The following is a 21759-nucleotide window of genomic DNA, read 5'->3' as shown; positions in this document are numbered from 1 at the left end:
GAAGTGACTAGTGATTTGGGGAATTTCATTTTTGGAGTGCCCACACCTGAGACAACTTTAAATAGTCTGATTTTCAGAATGTTGAGCTTCTACTCTGAAGTGTCTATACTGGGGCACTTAAATCTCACTATCATGACGACTTTGGTAAACTGTTCCAGCAGTTAATTGCTCTCACCATTAAAAGTTTATGTCTTATTTTCAGTCTCAATTTGTCTAGCTTCAACTTCCAGCCATTGGATCATGTGATGTCTTTCTCTGCTAGATTGAAGAGCCCATTATTAACTACGTGTTGTCTATACACTGTAATCAAGTAACCCCTTAACCTTCTCTTTGTTAAACCAAACAGATTGAGCACCTTGACTCTGTCACTAACAGGCAGATTTTCTAATCCTCTTCATTCTCGTTGCTCTTCTATGAGCCCTCTCCAATTTATCAACACCCGTCTTGAATTGAGATCACCAGAACTAGACATAGCATTCCAGCAGCAGTTGCACCAGTGCCAAACAGAGTCGTAAAATAACCTCTCTACTCCTACTTGAGTTATGAATAGGGCTAGAAAACCCATTAGAGGCAGAGTCATAGAAATGTAGGGCTGGAAGGGACCTCAGGAAGCCATCAAGTCCAGCCCCCTGTGCTGTGTCAGGACCAAGTAAACTTAGACATCATAGACAGGTGTTTGCCCAATGTGTTCTTAAAAACCTTCCATTGATGGGGATTCCACAACCTTTCATAGAAGCCTACTGCAGAGCTTTGAGAGTGAAGACAGTACAAAATTTTCTAACTAGCCCTAACTTTCTCTATATTCTTACAAACTGCTTTGAGGCTAAGTACAAGTAGGGCTGGGAGAGACTTTCAGTTAAAAGGGAACCACAGAGTATTAACACACAACCACGGGCACAGGAAATTACTTCCTTCCCCTTAATTGACTGTATTATAGACAGTTATTGAGTTGTAAATCCAGTATAGGGAGTATGAGTACACAGCTCTGAAGTACACTGCAGGGAACATTTCTGAAATTACAAGATTTAAGGGTTTCGCAGAAGGAGTATGTGCAGGGGGAAAAAAAGGGTACTCTCAGGACAAATGGAAGTAGTTATGGTGGATATTTGTGTGAAGTGCCATTGAAGGTGTTTTTCTCCTCCTCCTATCTGAATATGGTTGTAGTCTTTCCAGTATGATGCAGGTTCTGGAACAGGAGCAGATAAAGATAACACCCTGCCTAAGACTGCTCTGCAGCTCTCCCGATGTGATCCCAAACAGACTGCCAGCAAAGTGGAGGTTCCACTGGAAGTAAAATGGTAATCCTGAAAAAAGGGGGGGGGGGAGGGGCACAAGACTAATGTTCAGGTGCCAAAACCACCTTGCTGGACCTTCTCAATTAGCTCCAGTTCATTTTGAAGTGACTCAAAAGGCACCCAAAGACCTCTGGCTGCAAGGGAAAGTATGGGGAAAACATCTGGTGCTCAGGGAGTGAATCTATTCCAGCAGCTACACTCTATTACAAAACAGAAAATTCCTTTAGCTGGCCATGAGATGGAAAGGAGGAGCAGGAGTGAGACCTGGAAAGGGAGGTTACGATTAGAGCTCCTCAAGGATTAGTCCAGGGACCAATCTACTTAACATTTTCATTAATGACCTTGGTACAAAAAGTGGGAGTGCACTAATAAAATTTACAGATGACACAAAGTTGGGAGGTACTGCCAATATGGAGGACAATAGGAATCATACAAGAAGATACGGTCAACCTTGAAAACTGGAGTAACAGAAATGGGATGAAATTTAATAACGCAAAGTTTAATTTAAATAGCACTTCAGGAGTAACAAAAAGAATTTTTGCTATAAAGTGGGGCTATATTAGTTGAAAGCGACAGAGAAGGAGAATGACTATGAGCCACCAATGTGATGCAGCTGTGAAAAAGGCTAATGCAATCATACGCTGCATCAGGTGAGGTATTTCCAGTGTAGATAGGAAAATGTTACCACTATTATACAAGGCACTAGTGAAACCTCATCTGGAATACTGTCTGCAGTTCTGGTCTCCTATGTTTAAGAAAGATGAATTCAAATGGGAATAAATACAGAGAAGAGCTACTACGATGATCAGAGGAATGGAGATCCTGCCTTACAAGATGAGACTTGGGGAACTTGGCTTATTTAGCCTAATAAAATGAAGACGAAGGGGAAATAGGATTGTTGTATATAAATACATCAGAGGAATAAAAACCAGGGAGGGAGAGGAGTTATTTGTGTTGAGGGCCAATTCTGGCACAAGAACAAATGGATATAAACTGGGCATCAGGAAGTTTAGGCTTGAAAGTAGACAAAGGTTTCTAACCATCAGAGGAGTACAGTTCTGGAACAGTCTTCCAAAGGGAGTAATGGGGGCAAAACAACCTAACTTATTTCACGACAGAGCTTGAGAAGTTTATGGAGGGGAAGGTATGGCGAGATTGGCCATATGCCATTGTAGGCAATCTCCAATGGCCAGAGATAGGACACTAAAGGGGAAGGGCTCTGAGTGACTACAGAGAACTCTTTCCCAGGTGTCTGGCTGGTGGGTCTCACCCACATGCTAAGGGTGTACCTGACTGCCATATTTTGGGTTGAGAAGGAATTTTCCCCCAGATCAAAGTGGCAGAAACCCTGGGTTGTTTTGGGATTTTTGTTTTGGTTTTTTTTGTCTTCCTCTGCAGCATGGGGAATGGGTCAGTTGCTAGTTTGAACTAGAATAAATGGTGGATTGTCAGTAACTTGAAGTCTTATGATTCGAGGACTTCAGTAACTCAGCCCAAGGTTATGGGCCTACTACCAAACTGAGGGGTGAGGTTCTGTGGCCTGCAATGTGCAGGAAATTAGACTAGATCAGGGGTTCTCAAACGTCTTTGCACTGCAACCCCCTTCTGACAACAAAAATTACTACATGACCCCAGGAGAGGGGACCGAAGCCTGAGCCTGCCGAAATCCCACTGCCCTGGCGGGGGGGAGGGTGCCAAAGCCCAAGCCCCACTGCCCTAGGTGCAGGGTGGGGGTGGGGGGTTCAAAGCACAACGGCTTCATAGCATATGGAATATAGAATAGAATATCAGGGTTGGAAGGGACCTCAGGAGGTCATCTAGTCCAACCCCCTGCTCAAAGCAGGACCAATTCCCAACTAAATCAACCCAGCCAGGGCTTTGTCAAGCCTGACCTTAAACACCTCTAAGGAAGGAGATTCCACCACCTCCCTAGGTAACCCATTCCAGTGCTTCACCACACGTAGCACCTCATAAAAGAAGCACGTCTGTGGGGCAGAACCAGAACAAGTGTTTGCCTCCCTTGTCTTCTGGCATATTTGCCGAAGCTCCTTTATTTTCACGTGGCACTGCTGCATGTCCCTGGTGTAGCCATTCTCCCCATGTAATCTTGGCATAGATATCAGCGTGTCTTCTGCTGGATCAGAGCTCTGCCTGCAGACTCTTCTCCCCACATGGCAATAAGATCCTCCACCTCCTGTGTAGTCAATGCTGGAGCGCATTTATGGCCTTGAGTCTCCATGATCAGCTGTGCTGGCAAACTCTCCATGCTTATCAAACAGAAAACGAAAATTCAAAAGTTCCTGGGGCTTTAACAGGGGAGCAGCTGTTTCCTGTGTACCTGGCTGGCATGCAGTGAAGTTGAAAGTGCTTCCCAGAGCAGTCACAGCTGAGCACTGTGGGACACCTCCTGAGGGCCAATTCATTTGAAGTACACAACGCAGTGTCTACACTATCCCTATGTCGACCCGTGGATGTCGAATTAAGCGATATGCCTCTCGCAAAGGTGGAGTACAGAAGCGGACTTTAGAGACCACCTAGGTCGGCAGAAGGGACTCGGTAATGTAGACACATATTATTAGACAGACTTAACATGGCTTATGTCAACCTAAGTTTGTAGTGTAGACCAGGCAAGAAGCAAGTACATAGCTTAACTCACATGACTAGTGCCATTGACTTCAATGGGGCTACACATATGCTTAAAGATAAGCATGCTATGTGCATCAGGTACTAAACCTGTATTTTTATTAACACTTTCTTAGTGACATTAAATCTTTTGTCATTTCAAAACAAAACTGCTGCAGCATTAACAATGAAAAGTTATTTAGACTTTCAGTACACTGACAAAGTTATTGTGAACTTTTTTTGTACAAAGGCTAAAATTTTCAAACACTGAAATCTAAAATTAGGTTCCAAAGCCCATACTTAGGCACCCAAGGCTGACACTGTCAAAAGCACCTAAATGACTTTGGAGCATAAGTCCCATTAATTTCAAATGATAACGCCTGCTAGAGGAGTACAGCCAGGTTGAAGCTGTTCAGCTTTCTTGATTTGTGGAAATTCAGTGTGTCAGAAGACGGTGCTACTGGTAAATATAGTGCAGGTTATTTGCTAATCAATTTTGTGTTGTTCTCATGGGCAGGATATTAATGGAATCTTAGTCTTTCCATAGATCATCCTGTTAAATGAGAAACTTCTTAGAAAAAAAAGACACTATAATTTTAGATTTTACATGTAACAATTAGGAAACTAGAGAAACAAGTACAAAATATCCACTTTAGCAATTTAAGACTTCAAAAATGGAAAGTATAAACACTAGCAACATGTACATTTAAAAAAAAATTTAATCATGATTTTTATCCACCTGGCTCTGTTCCTACTCCTTTCCAGACTTGCTTTGAGTAACCAAACGCTTAGATGTGGGAGTTTAGCTTCTTTCCAAATTTAACCTTTGTTATTAGATTTCACAGTAGCTAGCTCTTTGCTTATGAAGCTGCTGAAATCTTTCATTAGATATCCAAACACACAAGTTTGTTCAATCTAGTTTCTTCTTCCCAGATATCATATTAGACAGAAAGTCTTCAAAACACTTACTTTGGTCCAAATCATGGCTTTACCTAGCCAATTTTTGTGACATAAGCAGCTCAAGAAGACTGCACCAGCTATCCTAATCAAGCATCTAAAACAAACTAAGTATCTAAATGGAAAGTGAGAGAAAGGGAGGAGTGTGGGATATAGAATTAATTGAATAAAGGAAAGAGGGTATTTTATATATCATGGAACATGAAGCTACTTAGCTTGAGTGAGAGATTTGGATAACAGGCTTTTGACTGTTGCTGAGAAACACACACTAACTTATCTTCTTTCCTGCTGTCTTGTGTTAATAGTCTTGCTCTAATGGCAATAAACAGAGCTCCAGAAGCAAGTCCCTTATTGATTATTCAGGGAGAAAGTGATTGAGTTTAGTAGGAGAGAACATTAGTGGTGGTGGGCAGCAGGGATAGAATGGACTGATGGACATTTTTAGAAATTATAAATATTCTTGGCAATCAACTTCCATTTTTTAAATAGTTACAGGCATATTGCTTGAAATCCTGCCAGAAAAGAACACCTGCTCCTCATCCCAGCCACAACATACACTAAATGCTATCCAGTAATTCCTTGTAGACCCTTATCCACTGATATAAAGACCATCAGGTTGTCTATCTGTAAACAGTATTATTGAAACCATGACTTTCCTTACTGGAACTCCCCTTCCATTCTGCATAAGTAAAATGCAGCCCTGAACAGACTGCAGTTTAGCCAGAGCACTCACTATTAACCAAGACACAGGTTTCACATCTCAGGTCCTACACAAGTAAAGCACTAACTATGTTAAGTAAGCCATAGAGAAAGTTACTTGTCTCTTGGGACCTGATTGCATGTCTGTCGAAGACCAATGAAGATCAAACCTTTTTGGCATTCTCCCAGTTCCTTTCAATGAACTACTTCAAGGTAAAGTACAGACCTGGAGCACCTATAATCTCTCCCTTCCCCCCCAAAAAAACTTAAAAACAAAAAGCACACCTGGCTCCTCCAAAATGTTTTCATCTGTTATAAGTCACGCTTTTTCCCCAAAAGATCCCAGTAGGAAAATTCCTGATTAAATGCTCTAGTTACCACTGTTCAAGAGAAATTCCACCATACTGTGCATCTTCTGATGGTTCCCCAACTACTTTCAATTCTGTCTAATAAAATATATTTATCTATTCAAAGCATAATCCAAAATACCTTGATCCAGCCTTGTGAATTGAACTGATACAAACTTAAGATATATTAACAGCAAGTGGTAACTTTAACTTTCAAAGGATGAATTACCCTTGATGTCTTACTCCAGTGAAGAATGGATTAGAGGGACCTACCTCAACTAAAATTTAAGTGCTTTGAAGATAACCTGCAAAGTTCACTGTGCTTTTTTGCTTCTCTACAATTTATAAAATCTGAAAGATGTTTTTGTCTTAAACAGAAAATTCAGGCTGCCCAATCTGGAAGCCTATGGTGACTGGAGAACTAATGATATTATAAAATATGAATTAGGAGAGTGAAAGCTGAGCAACTGAAAAAGGAAGGAATTTTTAGAAAGGCTGTTAAAAATAATTTGGTTTTGTTAACACCTGTTTAACACCAGTTAATGAACATTCTGAAGAAAAAGTCCTAGTCAAAAATTGCCACTTTAATCAAGACAGCTCACAATACACCTGCTCTGAGACAACCAAGAAGTACTCCAGCAACAGTGGCAAGACCAATTTTAGTAATCCAAATACTTCTAATTTTTTTCCTTTTTAGAAAGAACTTTTCAGGCCCTCTTTACACAGTATAAAGCAATAAAAATGGTAGAAGCCACTTTTTTAAAAAAAATCTGCTGTAGGGAACCTTTGCTTCTCTCTCTTGCATCCATGTATGCAACTCAGATAGCGCCACTGTTTTTAAAATCCTGGAGATTATCCAGACAACACGGTAGTAGACTGCTTAACAGTAACTAAAAGATAGACTTCTACTTACTGATCAAGGGTATTTTCCAAAGACATTTTCACAAAGATCACATCATTTCTGATTTATATATCAGAGATGTGGCAGACTTATTATTCAAGTTTACTTATTAAAAAGGTCATTCAAATTCAACTACCTGTAAAACACTATTTTTTCCTTAATTGTTTTAACAGGAAAAAAAAAATCTATCGATGACACCAACTTACAAGCTGTGCAATCTGGCTGGGTGGTGGACCAGCACAATGGATACATAGTCTCAAATCAAAACGAAGCTACAGGGCCTAACCACACTTGTTGCTATCCCCATAAATTAAAAAAACCCACACCAAGCATCCTCTATTAGTGATCATACTTTTAACTACATGGCACACACAAGTTTCAAACTAAAATTTTTAAGGGCCTCTTGCCTAAGAAAATTCCCAGGTAACATGTATTACTACTAATTTGTATTACATTTATATCAACAGGAATCATCATCTAGAAAAAGTACAATTACAGTAAAAGACAATCCCTGTTCCAAAGAGCTAACAATATAAATCGAAAGGATATGCAAAGGAAAGAAGGAAAAATAGGTGCACAGATGCTATGTAACTTCCCACGGTCACAAAGCAGTTCAGTGACAGAGCTAGGGATAGTCCACAGGTCAGCAGCCTATCCACTAAACCATAATGGCTCTGAACTTAGTTTTTTAAATATCTCTCAATTACTAAAGGATGTTAACCCTTAAGCCAGGCCTGCACAACTCAAAGCTGCGAGGGCCATATTACTCCAAAGAAAACAGCTGAGGGCCGAAACCTCCCAGCCCCACCCAACCCCCCCACCCAGTGCCATCCAGCCCCCCCAAAACACATCCCTTGCCCCAGCGCCACCCACCCCGTGGAAACAAACCCTCCTTCCCCAACGCCACCCCACCAAAACAGCTGTGGGACAAAAAGGAAGGTGTGGGGGGGAGGGGAGGGTGATACTTTATTAAGAATTTTTCAATTAAAAGCAAACAATTTTTTTTTATTATTTTAAAAATTTTTATGAATCATCCCCCCATGAAATAAGGGGAGGGGGAAACGGGGACAGTTTGAAGTGATTTTCTGGGGCTATGAACTAAGGTTAGGGGAAAGGGGGGCAGTGTGAAGGGATTGGATGTGACTGTCCAACACACAAACACAGGGGCCGCAGGGAGCTCGAGGGGCGCGGGGGCAGTGTGATAGGGGCCAGGGAGTGGGAAGGTCCCTGGGCCAGGGAAGGGGCAGCAGTTGGGGCAGGGCAGGTGCAACACACACACACACACCCCTACCTCTCCCCCGGGGATTTCCTGGCTGCCCACAGACAGTTCAACTCCCCCCACCCCGCCCCCTCCGGATCACTACAGAGGCCACCCTGGGACCAACCAGCACAGTAGCCGCCCCGCCCCCAACTGAGGGGGGGTGTCTCAGGCCAGTCCTCCCCCCCGCCCCAGCTGCGGCTCGAGGGGTACCCAGGCCAGGTACCCCTCCCCTCGCTCAGCACTTCCCGCCTCAGCAGGCCCTGGAAGTGATGCACCTGCTGTACGCCAGGTGGGGGGAGCAGGAGACAGGATGTGTGTGGTTCTGGCCATTAGGGCATTTGGAGCGCAGCGCGTGGGGCTGTGAGGCGGGCCCCCCCAGGCAGGGGGCAAACCCAGCAGCCCCACCCTGCTGCTTGCCCGCGGGCCGCACAGTGAGCCCACGAACAAATGTTGTAGTTTTCTCAAAACAAACCCAAGCCCAGAAAAGTTTATAATAGAGAGTTTACACTTAAAAAAAACCCCCAAACACATGAGAATACATTATCGTCACATCTTTAACAATGTTCCTCTATCCCTATATTGTGAGGTAACAATTATTCCCATATTACATATGAGAAACAGAAGAGCAGAGAAGTTAAGTGAATTAGCCAAGGACATACAGAGTCAGTATGAGTTGGAAGAATGCAACACATAATCTAGCGTCCAGACAAGATTGTTGCAACCTAAGAAGAGATATTACTATTTTTCTGCCTCTTTCCTGCCCACTAGCAAAAAGACATGTGTGTTGTCGCTGCTGTTCCTGAACATAAGCAGGCGCATCAACGAAAGCAACTTTCTTGAAGCTTATGTTACAGCTCCTCTACCCCAAGAGTATCAGCAATATGAAACTTAGCAGCTTACGTTGATTTAACTCAGTAAGCATCTACACTAAAATGTTGCTCCTGCTAATGTAACTTGCCCATTATGCCAACTTAATAACTCCATCTCTGAGAGAGGTGTAGTGGTTAGATCATCATAGTTAGGCCAACGCAGAGTCAGTGCAGACGCTGTGTTGCTTACATCAACTGTTGCTACCTTTCATAAGTCGTCCCACAATGCCCCATACTGACAGTTAAATCAGTGCAAACACTCCTGGTAAGGATGTGAACTGCCAGTACAAGGAGTGTAGTGTGGACAAGGGAAATGCGGTGGATCTAATATATCTTGATTTCAGTAAGGCGTTTGATACGGTACCGCATGAAGAATTACCGGTTAAATTAGAAAAGATGGGGATCGAAATGAAAATCCAGAGGTGGATAAGGAACTGGTTAAAGGGGAGACTGCAGCGGGTCATACTGAAAGGTGAGCTGTCGGGTTGGAGGGAGGTTACCAGTGGAGTTCCTCAAGGTTCGGTTTTGGGTCCGATCTTATTCAATCTATTTATCACTGACCTCGGAACCAAAAGTAGGAGTGGGCTGATAAAGTTTGCGGATGACACGAAGTTGGGAGGTATTGTCAATTCGGAGAAGGACCGGGATATCCTCCAGGGAGATTTGGATGACCTTGTAAACTGGAGTATTAGTAATAGGATGAAATTCAATAGTGAGAAGTGTAAGGTTATGCATTTAGGGATGACTAACAGGAATTTTAGTTATAAACTGGGGATGCACCAGTTGGAAGTAACGGACGAGGAGAAGGACCTCGGAGTCCTGGTTGATCGCAGGATGACTATGAGTTGGCAATGTGACGTGGCCGTCAAAAAAGCTAATGCGGTCTTGGGATGCATTAGGCGAGGTATTTCTAGTAGAGATAAGGAGGTGCTAGTCCCGTTATACAAGGCGTTGGTGAGACCTCATTTGGAGTACTGTGTGCAGTTTTGGTCTCCCATGTTTAAGAAGGATGAATTCAAACTGGAACGGGTACAAAGAAGGGCCACTAGAATGATCCGAGGAATGGAAAGCCTGTCGTATGAAAGGAGACTTGAGGAGCTCGGTTTGTTTTCCTTAACCAAAAGGAGGTTGAGAGGAGATATGATTGCTCTCTTTAAATATATCAGAGGGATAAATACCAGGGAGGGAGAGGAATTATTTCAGCTCAGTACTAATGTGGACACGAGAACAAATGGATATAAATTGGCAGTCGGGAAGTTTAGGCTTGAAATTAGATGAAGTTTCCTAACCATCAGGGGAGTGAAGTTCTGGAACAGCCTACCGAGGGAAAACAGTGGGGGCGAAGGACCTCTCTGGCTTTAAGATAAAGCTTGATAAGTTTATGGAGGGAATGGTTTGATAGGATAACGTGATTTAGTCAATAGGTCAATAACGTGCCACCACTGGTAATTAGTACCGAGGGTCAATGTTGGGATATTGAAAGTCTTTTTCCTGAGTGTCTGGCTCAAGAGACTTGCCCACATGCTCGGGGTTCAGCTGATCGCCATATTTGGGGTCGGGAAGGAATTTTCCTCCAGGGTAGATTGGCAGTGGCCCTGGAGGTTTTTCGCCTTCCTCCGCAGCATGGGGCAGGGGTCGCTTGCTGGAGGATTATCTGCTACTTGAAGTCTTTAAATCAGGATTTGGGGACTTCAACATCTGAGTCAAGGGAGAGAATTATTTCAGGAGTAGGTGGGTCAGCTTTTGTGGCCTGCATCTTGCGGGAGGTCAGACTAGATGATAATAATGGTCCCTTCTGTTCTTAAGTTCTATGATTCTATGACATGCAAAAACAATTTAATTACTGCAGTGTCTGTATGTTGACATAACTTAAGTGGGCATAATTTTGTAGTGTAGACATACCCTTACAAAATCAGATTAATTTCACTAAGATGATGCAGATTGCACTAGTGCAATCTAATAGTTCCGAGCACCATTATCTCTATGAATTAAAAGTGAAGAAACAGGAGAAAAATCACTATTTACTGAGTGAGCTGCTTACGACTAAAGAGGAACGTTTTCATATTTTTCATTAAGTACTACAGATTGTGACCCCACAAGATGTGACCAGTGTAAAAGGTTCTTCCCTTTAGAAAACTATTTTAAAATATACTCAATTCCCATATGTGCCTATATCAAACCATCAAAAAAAGACCTGTTATTAAAAATATGTATGTAACTCTGCTTCTGTACATAGTACTTCACAAATATAAAGGACATGTTCATTGTCTCAATGAACTTACAATCTAGCAGAGAAAGACAAGACACAGGACAATGGCTCAGGAGAGGGAGAATGAGCATTACTAAACATATACTGACTGGTTGACTCAAGATATAGGTCAAGGTTTTTTCACTTTTGGGGTGGGGGGGGAGGAGGAGGGAGAAGAGGTGCCTAGATTTGTAAACTAAATTGGCAGGATCTCTCTCACCCACCAGTGGAATGCATGTCACTGGGCTTAAACAATCATTTGATGTTTAAAAACAAAAAAAACCTGAACACTCACAACTAATAATATTAAGTGCAAAAGATCTAAGTATTTAGATATCAAAGTTAACCTAATCTTGCATCTGAAGAAGTGAGGGGTTTTTTACCCACAAAAGCTTATGCCCAAATAAATTTGTTAATCTTTAAAGTGCCACCAGACTCCTTGTTGTTTCTGTGGATACAGACTAACCCGGCTACCCCCTGATACCTAATCAACAAGATATCTTCTACCAAAGAAGGCCTGTTACCTCTGGAAGAAAACCAACACACAATGAAGTGTCTGAGTTTGTTTCAGGTTATATCAATACATGACCCACTTTTCTTTTTTTATTGTTTTTTCTGTCGAGCTTTCTATAGCATGTGGCACTAGAATATCGAAATGCTTTCATGACACTACTTTCACTTTGTAATATTTTACATACAGGTTTTGGAGGATGATCTTTCAATTTTATCACTGTCTATTTACAGCATGCAGCCCCCCCTCGTTTCAACTGCGGGAGGTGGCGAAGGAAGAGAAAGATAATAAAGATACTTAAAACATTACTCTTTGGGGGAGTTTTAAGTTACAACTACTCCTCTCCTCCGCCCGCAACTCATGCCCAGAACAAGGGCCCCTTTAGCAGACGGTGGGGAAGCAGCTCCCAGGAGCCACGGGCCTGTCGTCTGAGCGGGCAGCGGTGTCCGGGACGGGGCCCAGGAGCCGGGCGCACACGCCTCAGCAGGCCCCAAGTGCTGCCGGCCTTGGGGCGAGAGAAGACAAAGCCAGCGAGAAGGGCTGGGACGCAGGCCCCCGTCAGAGCCCCTTCGCCGTGCGGGGGATGGCTGGGCCCGGGGCAGGCAGAGCCAGGCGGGGGGCTGTGCCGGGGGCTCTGCGCGGCTCCGGCAGGGGGACCATGCCTTGCACCCGGCGGGAGAGAAGGGAGGCTCAGCCGGGCGCCCAGGCCTGCGGAAGGGGGCTGAGCCGCGCACATGCCCGGAGCGGGCCGTGACCACTCGCCCGGCGGAAGCTGCCCATCCCCGGTGCTGGGTCCCCGAGCCCGCCATGAAGCCGTCGACGAGGACACATGCCAGGGCCGCCGCCTCCTCCTCCTCCTACCTTCCGGACTGGACCCAGACCAGAGCCTCCCCGCTACAGGCCGCGTCTCATTGTGCTGCTCCTGCCGCCATTTCCCCGCCGCCGCCTCCTCACTCCCCCCAGCTGTCAGGTTCCTCCATTCACCTGGGCCCGGGACAGCCTCCTGCCCGCCCTTCCCCCTGCGAGGCCGGCCGTACGCAAATAGAGCACCGCCCCGAGCCCTCCGCCCACAATCATAGGCCCGCCCAACGCAGGCAGCGTATTCGTGCTCTGAGAATTCCATCCTCCCCAGCTTACACCCTCCACCTCCCCCATCCATGAGAGGAGTGAGACGATTGGAGTAAAAAGGAGGATGAGAGGTCAAAGGTTTAGAGGAAGGCCAATTAGGTGACAGGAGACAGCAAACGCTTGGGACGGCCGGAGCATTCCGCGGACTCACGTGTGTTCCTTCTCTCCCTCAATTCCCTGCTGAGCTTTGCGTGGCGCGAGATGGCATCACGCGCAGCTGCCCTCTCCCGGCACAGGTGGGGGGTAGCACACGCAGATGCCGCCTCTCACCTCCCCGCATAAGCGGGAGTGGGGTTATGCCGCATAGCTGCCCCCTCCCACTAGGGTTCCCAACCCTCCAGGCTTGTCCTGGAGTCGTCAAGAACTGAAAGATTAATTTTTAATTAAAGATTAGCTCGTGCTGAAACCTCCAGTAATAGGTCCATGCAAAATTGTCAGCCTTACCTCCCTATGCGGGAGGGGCGGAGGTTACCCCACATAGATGCCTCCTCCCACTTCCCTGGGCAGTCAGTGGGATGGGGGTATCGCATCACAGAGATACCCTTCCTATCATCCTGGGCAGGGATGGGGTACAATTTGTATAATGGGGGTGCAGAGAGCCATTGAACCAAACTGTAAATCCTGTATATGATGGAAACCACATCAAACCAGGGGGTGCGGCAGCATCCTCCACTCTTAGTTCCAGCACTTCTGGTGGGGGAGGTCATCACACTGACACAATGGTGTCCTAGTGCAGGGGTAGTCAATTTTTTGTCAAGGTTTATATTTCTTGGTCAAGGTCCAGACTCCAGAGAAAATAATAATAAATAAGTAAGTAAAATGATATTGGGTTTTGTTCAAAAGCATCTGCTGGCCCATAGGCCCCCTTTTTACTATCTCTGTTCCAGTGATAGTCCCAGAAAATATTTACCTGGGCCTGATCAGCATTTGGATAACAGCAGCCCCTTCCTACAGCCTCCTGTAGCCTAGGTGAGCTGCATGAGTTGCTGCTGTGCAGCAGCGTCCAATTGAAGAATTGCAGCCTTGGGATGGTCCATTTTATGTGCAACACAGTTGGAGCCTGAAGAATTGGCCTTCACCACAGCTGTACTCTCACTGCTGGGTGTGGTGGGTGCAGACAAACTGTGTGTGTAATGCAGTGCATACATGGGGTCATGTGCTTTTCTCTTGTACTGCCATTCAACTAGCAAGCATCATCCTTCAACAGGCAGGGTGGAACATTGGAACCCAAAGACTCCATGGCAGTTGGTGGCGCAGTAAATGGAACTAGAGATAGAAAGAATTTTGTTAACCTGAGGTTCCATGCCATTACCCCCTTCCCTCCCATACACACCCTGGGGCGGATAGGCAGAAGACAGGGTGGATTGTTGGAACCAGGATGTACTGTGTCAGTTGGGAACAGCTGATAGATCTCACCCCATTACAAGTGCTTCTTTCTAGTCCATTTTCCATCCTAGATGCCAGCAGCAAAATTTTCCTATAAGCCCAGTGTGAGGTATTTTACAGACTTGCCAGCACTTGCACGTACTAAATTTTGCATCTCAGGAACTCCACTGAAGTCAGAAATCTAACAGGTATCACTGACCTCAATCATTCTACTTCTGCCAGCTGATCTGTAAGTTTGCCCCTCCCCACATCCTGAGCATTGGCGGAGTTCATTCTTACCTTAACCCTGGGTCCACTGAAGTAATTATTCATTCCTTAATTCACTTCTCATCTACTGCAATTCACTTTCAATGGCATAATGTGCATGCTGCTGTATATTGTGTCCTCTGCATTTATCTTTGCACTGTAAAATTCAGGAGGCTCAGTAAGCTATAGCCAAAAAAATATTATTTTTCTCTCTGCAGGAATGGGGCAATATCAATCATATTAATTATTAATATTATTAATTTGCATATCTTGCCAGTAACATGAAAGCCAATGGGGATGTCCAGAAGGATATCACGTCACAAACTGGCAAGGTTTACATAAGTTTTGGTCATCAAAAATCTACAACTTAAAGACCAAACTACAAATCTTCATCTCAAATGTTATTTCCAACTCATATGGATATGAATGCTGGAAATCCACCAAAGGTACAGACAAATGTCTAAATGCCTTTGAAAGCAAATGCCTTAGAAAACTATTACATGGAATTAATTTATGACAAATGCTGAGATTCTTCAAAGAGTTCAACAACCCCTTATCTCTAAAGTTATCCGGAAAAGAAAATGAAAATATTTGAGATATGTAAAGCAACTGCCACAGCTGGCATGCCTTTGGGCAGCTGAAGGATCATGCAGAAGGCTCTCACCAAAATAATCCCTCCTTTCAACATAGAGAGGGAAAGCATATGGGACTTTACAACACAAAGGACATGCAAAGAGCGGGAAGAACATGGGAAGGATTCAGAATAATTATCATTTGTATTGTTTTCACACTCAAAGGTCCCACTTAAGATCAAGACCACAATTAGGATCAGGCCCATGGTGCTAGGCACTGTGCAAACACATTAGATGATATGTCCCTGCTTCAAAGTGCTTACAGTTTGATTTAAGACCAGACACAGTAAGTGAATGTGACAAACAATAGGAAGAACGTTGCGGGGGGAAAGAAAGAGAAGGTTACTCACCCTGTACAATAACTGAGGTTCTTTGAGATGTGTGTCCCTATGGGTGCTCCACTGTAATTGTAATAACACAGGTATTCATGAATTAACCATATGTATAACTTGATGGGTTCAAATTATTAACATACTACAGTAGCACCTATAGGCCACAATCAGGATAGAGGCTTCATTGTGCTAGACACTATGCAAACAAATAGGAAAAAACGGTTTCCTACCTTTCGTAACTGTTGTTCTTTGACATGTGTTCTCATATCAATTCCATTCTAGGTGTGTGCACACTCACATGCAGAGTTGTCGGAGTGTTTTGCCTTAGAAGTATCCATTGGGCCAGCTGGGGCACCCTCTAGAGTGCCATGTTCATGCCAAGTTATATCAGGTGCCACCGGCCCTACGGCCTCTCAGTTCCTTCTTGCAAACAACTCCGACAGAGGGGCAGGAGGGCAGGTAACGGAATGGACATGGGCAATACATCTCGAAGAACAACAGTTACAGAAGGTAGGTAACTGTTTTTTCCTTCTTTGAGTGCTTGCTCATGTCGATTCCATTTTTGGTGACTCACAAACAGTATCTATGGAGATGGGCTCAGAGTTCACTGCTTGGTGGCTTGCAGTCCTGCTCTATCAAAACCAACATCACCCCGGGCCTGCTGGGTAAGCGCACAGTGGTATAGGCGCTGACTCCGTGGGTGCTCTGGGCTAGGGGAAGAGGCGGGTCCAGGGCAGGGATTTGGGGAAGGGATCCAATAGGGGCAGGGAGGGGGCAGAGTTAGGATGGGGACTTTGGGGATGGGGCGGGGCCAGGGGCGGGATGGGGTGGAGTCGGGACAGGGGGCCACGGGCACCCACCGGCACTGGAGAAAGTTGGCACCTATGCATAGTGGGATGTGAAGGTATGGACCGACGACCAGGTGGCCACCCTACAGATGTCCTGGATAGGCACTTGGGCCAAAAAGGCTGCCGAAGAGGCCTGCATCCTGGTAGAGTGCGGTGACGATCACTGGGGGGCAGCACCTTTGCTTGATCATAGCACAGGTGAATGCAGGCAGTTATCCAGGACATAGGCGGCAGGTTTGTATAATTTTTGGTGGGGCCCAAAATGTTGGTGCCCCCAGGAGGAAATCCTCTGAGTGGAAACAGGTTGACCTTTCATCCTGTCGACCACAGCGATGAATAATTGCATTGACTTGCGGAATGGCTTGATCCTTTCGATGTAGAAGGCCAGAGCCCTCCTGACATCCAGGGCATGTAGCCTGTGCTCCTCCTCCAACTTACGCAGCTTTGGAAAGAAGACCGGTAAGTAAATGTCTTGGCTTGAATGAAACTGAGAGACCACCTTAGGAAGGAAGGCCAGATACGGTCTGAGCTGGACCCCGTCCTTGTAGATCATGTAAGGCGGCACCGAGGTGAGCGCCCGAATCTCAGATAATCAGCAGGCCGATGTGACCGTGACCAGGAACGTGACCTTCCAGGGGAGGAGAAGAAGACAGGAGGGAGTCAAAGGTTCAAAGGGGGGGCCGTGAGCTGTGACAGCACCAGATTCTCGTCCCATGGAGGACCAGGATCCCTGACATGTGAGTAGAGGCGCTCCAGGCCCTTGAGGAAACTGGCTGTGATATCCTGAGAGAAAACTGACCTGTCTTTAAGCAGTGGGTGGAAGGCTGAGATGGCCATTAGATGGACCTTGATAGATGAGAGCGACAAACCCTGATGCTTGAGGTGCAGGAGGTAGTCTAGAATGATCTGCAACAGGGCTCGCTCAGGAAAAAAACCCTTATTTGCCAGCCAGCAGGTAAATCGCTTCCATTTGGCCAAGTAGGTGGCCCTGGTGGAGGGCTTTCTATTGCCCAACTGGGGCATTGTGAGGCTTATTTAATATATGTAAAGGGTTTTGAGAACCTGAAATGAAAGGTGCTATAGAGGTGCAAAATATTTCATCACCTGCGTCACATGGGTGAACCTCTGACTGACATTGAGCACACTGTCCCCATTATTAAACACAACAAAATGACTAGGTATTTCTAGTGCATACAAAGGGCATCTTTCTGCTTCTTCTTAGAAGAATAATTATATCCTCTGACAGAACCTAGGAAAGAACAGCTGTTCAGTCCTATGCAGTGGGAGTTGTCACAACACATGGGTCTATTTCTCCATTTATGTCTGGAGCACTGGCAGAAATTGGCAGTCTTAATAATTTCTGAAGTAAAATTTAGCAGAAAAAACAATCCTTAAAAATTCTTTGCAGGCCACCATTAAAGAAACAATTTGTTTCTGATTAGGGGAAGTTCAACTAAAGGGCAGGTTGAGGGAATTAGAGTTCTAAACTGAAAGCTTATTCATGGAAAATAAGCAAAGGGGCCCAGATTCTCCAGGGTATTTAGGCACCTAACACTCACTGATTTCAGTGGGTGTTAGGCACCCAAATACCTTTGAAGATCTGAGCCAAGCACTCAGAGAAAGAATTGTGGGCAATTACCTTCATTTCCACACCTCTGCTCCCTCAATCAATCACAGGAACATTTGATGTAATGATGTAGTAAGGATCACACTTGTGCTGTATTTTATCCTCTTTTATCATTCTGATTTAGGGTGCCCAGATGTCCCGATTTTATAGGCACAGTCCCAATTTTTGGGTATTTTTCTTATATAGGCTCCTATTACCCTCCATCCCCTGTCCTGATTTTTCACATTTGCTGTCTGGTCACCTTATTCTGATTGTTTTTCTGTTTTGAAAACACTGATTATTTTAGGACACCTGCTTTGTAAGTAAAATTGATTTTAAATGTTTATCCCCAGACTGTAAATTCAGATAATGTCTTCACAAATTCCTTACAAAGATTTTAACACTAGGCTATGTAATGTAGCCTGTGCAATACAGAACACTAAACAAGTACAGCATGCAGGGCATTTCAACTTCCTGGACATCTTGTAATGTGTTTCTATTATATATTATTGTTATTTATTATCACTATTATTAACTATTATTATTATTAAAACAGGTTGATTGGATTGAGCAAGAGAAACAGGCATTGCCAACTAATTAAAATCTCTAACAAAAAAGGGAGGGATATCTCAGTGGTTTGAGCATTGGCCTGCTTAAACCCAGCATTGTGAGCTCAATCCTTGAGGGAGCCATTTAGGGATCTGGGGCAAAAATCTGTCAGGGACAGTACTTGGTTATGCTGTGAAGGCAGGGGCCTGGACTGTGCTCAATGACCTTTCACAGTCCCTTCCAGCTCTATGAGAGAGGTATATCTCCATATTTAAAAAAAAAAGTCTTATTCCATGTGACAAAGGTTGTAAGACAAAGAGAAATTTCTTTTTTTCCATTTCAAAATTCATACTGTTTAGTTGTGTTTTGTTTTTATTCTGTCATGAGAGATTTTTTCCCCTATTTGCGCTATAATACTCAAAATTGCAACCGTTAAAATTATTTTACCCATTCTGTTCCAGTACTTGGCTTTGTTCATGCTACTGAGTTTTGAAATCATCTCAGGAGAAAATAGGTCGTGCTTTTTGGCTCTGTGCATCTGCTCAGTGTTCTAAAATGGATCCTGAAGTGATTTCTTACTGTAAGTCAATGGTGACCTCTATTGTTCTCTGCTGTTGAGACCAGCTACAATGTTGTCTTGTTACTTTACTACACACACTACATACAGTTTCACTGACACGTTTTGAAATAAGCTAACAATTATCTGGGAGGGAGTATGGCCCCATGGTTGAAGCAAATTGCTGGGAAGTAACAGACCATTTCTATTCTCAGTTCTGCCACTGGACTTGCTGTGACTCTTTGGTCAAGTCACTAAGATCTAATTTTCATCTGGATTGCAACCTGGCTGCCATTTTTCTAATTCATAATTTTGCACTAGCATGTCTGCAGCTGCAATAAATGACAAGCACAAGTGCTTATGACTTACCATTGATACAAAAATACAGATACAGGGCAAAACAATACCGTGAGTCCATTCTAAAAACCTAGACTGGGACTTTCAAAGGAGCCCAAGGGAGTTTCAGTTAGATTTGGGCATCTAACTCCTTAAGGCTCCTTTGCAGATCTTATTAGACCTGGGCTTTTGTGGTCTGTGCCTCGTGCTACTCCATCTGTAAATGAGGACTAATGTTTCAATGACATGGTGTTCAAACCCCACATGAGTCAGGAACAGTTTAATGGGCTGCTAGGACCCCAATCACCCCCCTGACACCTGAAGTAGGTGCCAGACTTCAAGGGAGAAGCTATAAAGGTGAGAGCCCAGCTCTGTTGGCAGCTAGCAAGGAGGGGGCAGGAGAGAAAGCTCCCAGGGGCCAGAAATTGAGGAAAATGCTGCCTATAAGAATGTCCCTGAGGGAAGTTAGGCCTGGCCCAGGACGATTGCCTTGTTTAGCCACCAATGACCAACTTAGGCTTGCATGAGGTGAAGCAGGGCAGAGGCATTTGTTCTTGGTGTGCTGCAGAGCCCTGGAGGGCTGAAGATTCTGCTGAGGACTGAGCCTGGGCATGGTTGTATAATAATGGTGAAGCGCCAAGCCCCGCATGCAAAATTTAAATGAGTCACAATAGTGGAAAGTCAGAAGCAGCACTTGCACACTTCATTAAACAAAATTAAAATTGATGTGCAATATGCAACAGTATATATCTGATATTGTCTATTGTGTTTGGGTGCCTGTGTGTTCTTGATAGTTTGAAATAATCATTCTTTCTATGCTGTGAGTCTGCAAAGATCAAACTCAAGATGCCAACTAGGGGTGAAGAGAGGTGAGACCCCAGTGGAGAGAAGTGTCAGGAGGAGCTGGCTGGGGTTTGGGAGGAGGGACCAGAGGTGGTTGGAGGCCCACCCAGAGAGAGAGACCTGACAGGTTCTGTTCCCCCCCCAGACAACTTCTGTTTCTGGTTCTGTTTGTTCTGTTCTGCTCTGCTTCTTCTCTTTTAAAACTCTGTTTCTCTACTCCATCTGTTTGCTGAGTGTCTTCTTACTGAGTCCCTCTGCTCCCTGCAGTGCTCTGCCTACAGTGCAGCATGGAGAAGGGCACTGTCAGCAGATGCCTGATGTGGAAGAAGGCTGCTGAAGGACCAGCTGCTGAGAGCTGGAAGCTTGCCAGGAAGGAGAGAGCTTCTGCTCTGGATGGAGAGCCCTGGAGCAGGAAGCAGAGCAGTTCCAGGACCCCAGGCTCCCGCACCTCCCTGCACACAGCATCCTTCCAGCAGTACACTCACCAGCAGTGACTCTCATCTCCAGAAGTCCTCCTCTCCTCCCTTCTCTTCTCTTCTCTTGGCACTCTGCACAGGCACTGCCTGGCACCCTGACACCTTGCCAGCAAAGCAAAGGGGAAAAGGGAGAAAAATGAAAAGGAGCACTCCTGCCCAAACACAGCAAACCCTGAGGAGAATGGGCTGGGAGGGGGGGTGTGGCAGGGCTGTGGGGCTGGCTCAGGGGAGAGGATGGCAGTCTGTGTCTGCATGCACAGGGAGCCAGTGGGCTGGTGAGGCTGGCACAGCACAGCAGGGGGGGGTTGGGAGGGAGGAAGGTAGTTCCGGGGGGGGGGACAGGAGAAGGGAGCAGGAGCAGGGGGGGCAGAGAGGTTCAGGGGGAGTCCAGGGGCAGGCAGCAGGAAGGGGCATGAGGGGGACAGGAGGAAGGGGGCAGGGGGGGGGGGGGGGGAGGGGGGGGACAGGGGGGGGGGAGGAGGGGAGGGGAGGTAGGGGCAGAGGGGGGCAGGGGGGAAGGGGGGGGGGGAGGAGGGGGGGGGCAAGGGGGGGGGGAGGGGGGGGGGGGGGGGGGGGGGGGGGAGGGGGTGGCAGTTAGAGGGGGGGGGGAGGGTGGGGGGGGGGTGAGGACCAGGGGGGGGGCAGTGGGGGGCGAGGTCTGGGGGGGGCAGGAGTGAGGTGGGGCTGGCTGCCTGCTGGGAGCGCAGCTGGGCTTGCAGCGCCTGGGAGTCACTCACTCCCAGCTGGCAGAGCCGGCCGGCCAGCGGGGCCCAGCTGCCGCCTGGCGGGAGCCCAGGCCTGGAGGCTTTGGGCTCTGGACTGCCGAGGGGCTGAGGCCCCCAGAGCTGGGGCTGGGCTGGGAAGGGCTCGGGAATCCATGCACCTGGCAGACACAGAAATCCCAGGCGCCCAGGCCCCCCTGATTCCCCAGAGCACCAACCCAGGCTCTGGGGCGCAAGGGCTCTGGGCTGGCAGCGGCCTGGGCGGCGCCTGCAGCCCAGCGCGGAGCCCAGGGCTGCCTGGCCCTGCGGGGGAGGGCCTGCAGCAGCAGGAGGAGCCCAAGCAGCGGCCTGGAGGGCCGCGGCCGGCAGAGCGCAGAGGGGGGAGCGCC

The 21759-nt window shown here is 46.1% G+C and overlaps 1 protein-coding gene across 15 annotated transcripts in view; it reads right to left on the bottom strand.

Moving 5' to 3' along the window:
- DICER1 (dicer 1, ribonuclease III) overlaps positions 1-15467 on the bottom strand; it is a 100795-nt gene extending 85328 nt beyond the window's left edge. For 9 of the 15 annotated variants that reach the window (XM_039534749.1, XM_039534747.1, XM_039534745.1 and 6 more), the window contains exon 1: positions 12572-12695. The gene's annotated coding sequence lies outside the window, so the exon portion shown is untranslated. Of the gene's footprint in view, positions 1-12571; positions 12811-13748; positions 14105-14503; positions 14637-15452 lie in introns of those variants that run through there. The other 6 variants (XM_039534751.1, XM_039534758.1, XM_039534753.1 and 3 more) reach the window with 4 other exon arrangements.
- Positions 15468-21759: the final 6292 nt, after the last annotated feature.

Source organism: Mauremys reevesii, linkage group 4, assembly GCF_016161935.1.
Source record: "Mauremys reevesii isolate NIE-2019 linkage group 4, ASM1616193v1, whole genome shotgun sequence".
Taxonomy (NCBI): domain Eukaryota; kingdom Metazoa; phylum Chordata; order Testudines; family Geoemydidae; genus Mauremys; species Mauremys reevesii.
This window is presented reverse-complemented; position numbering and strand designations above follow the sequence as displayed.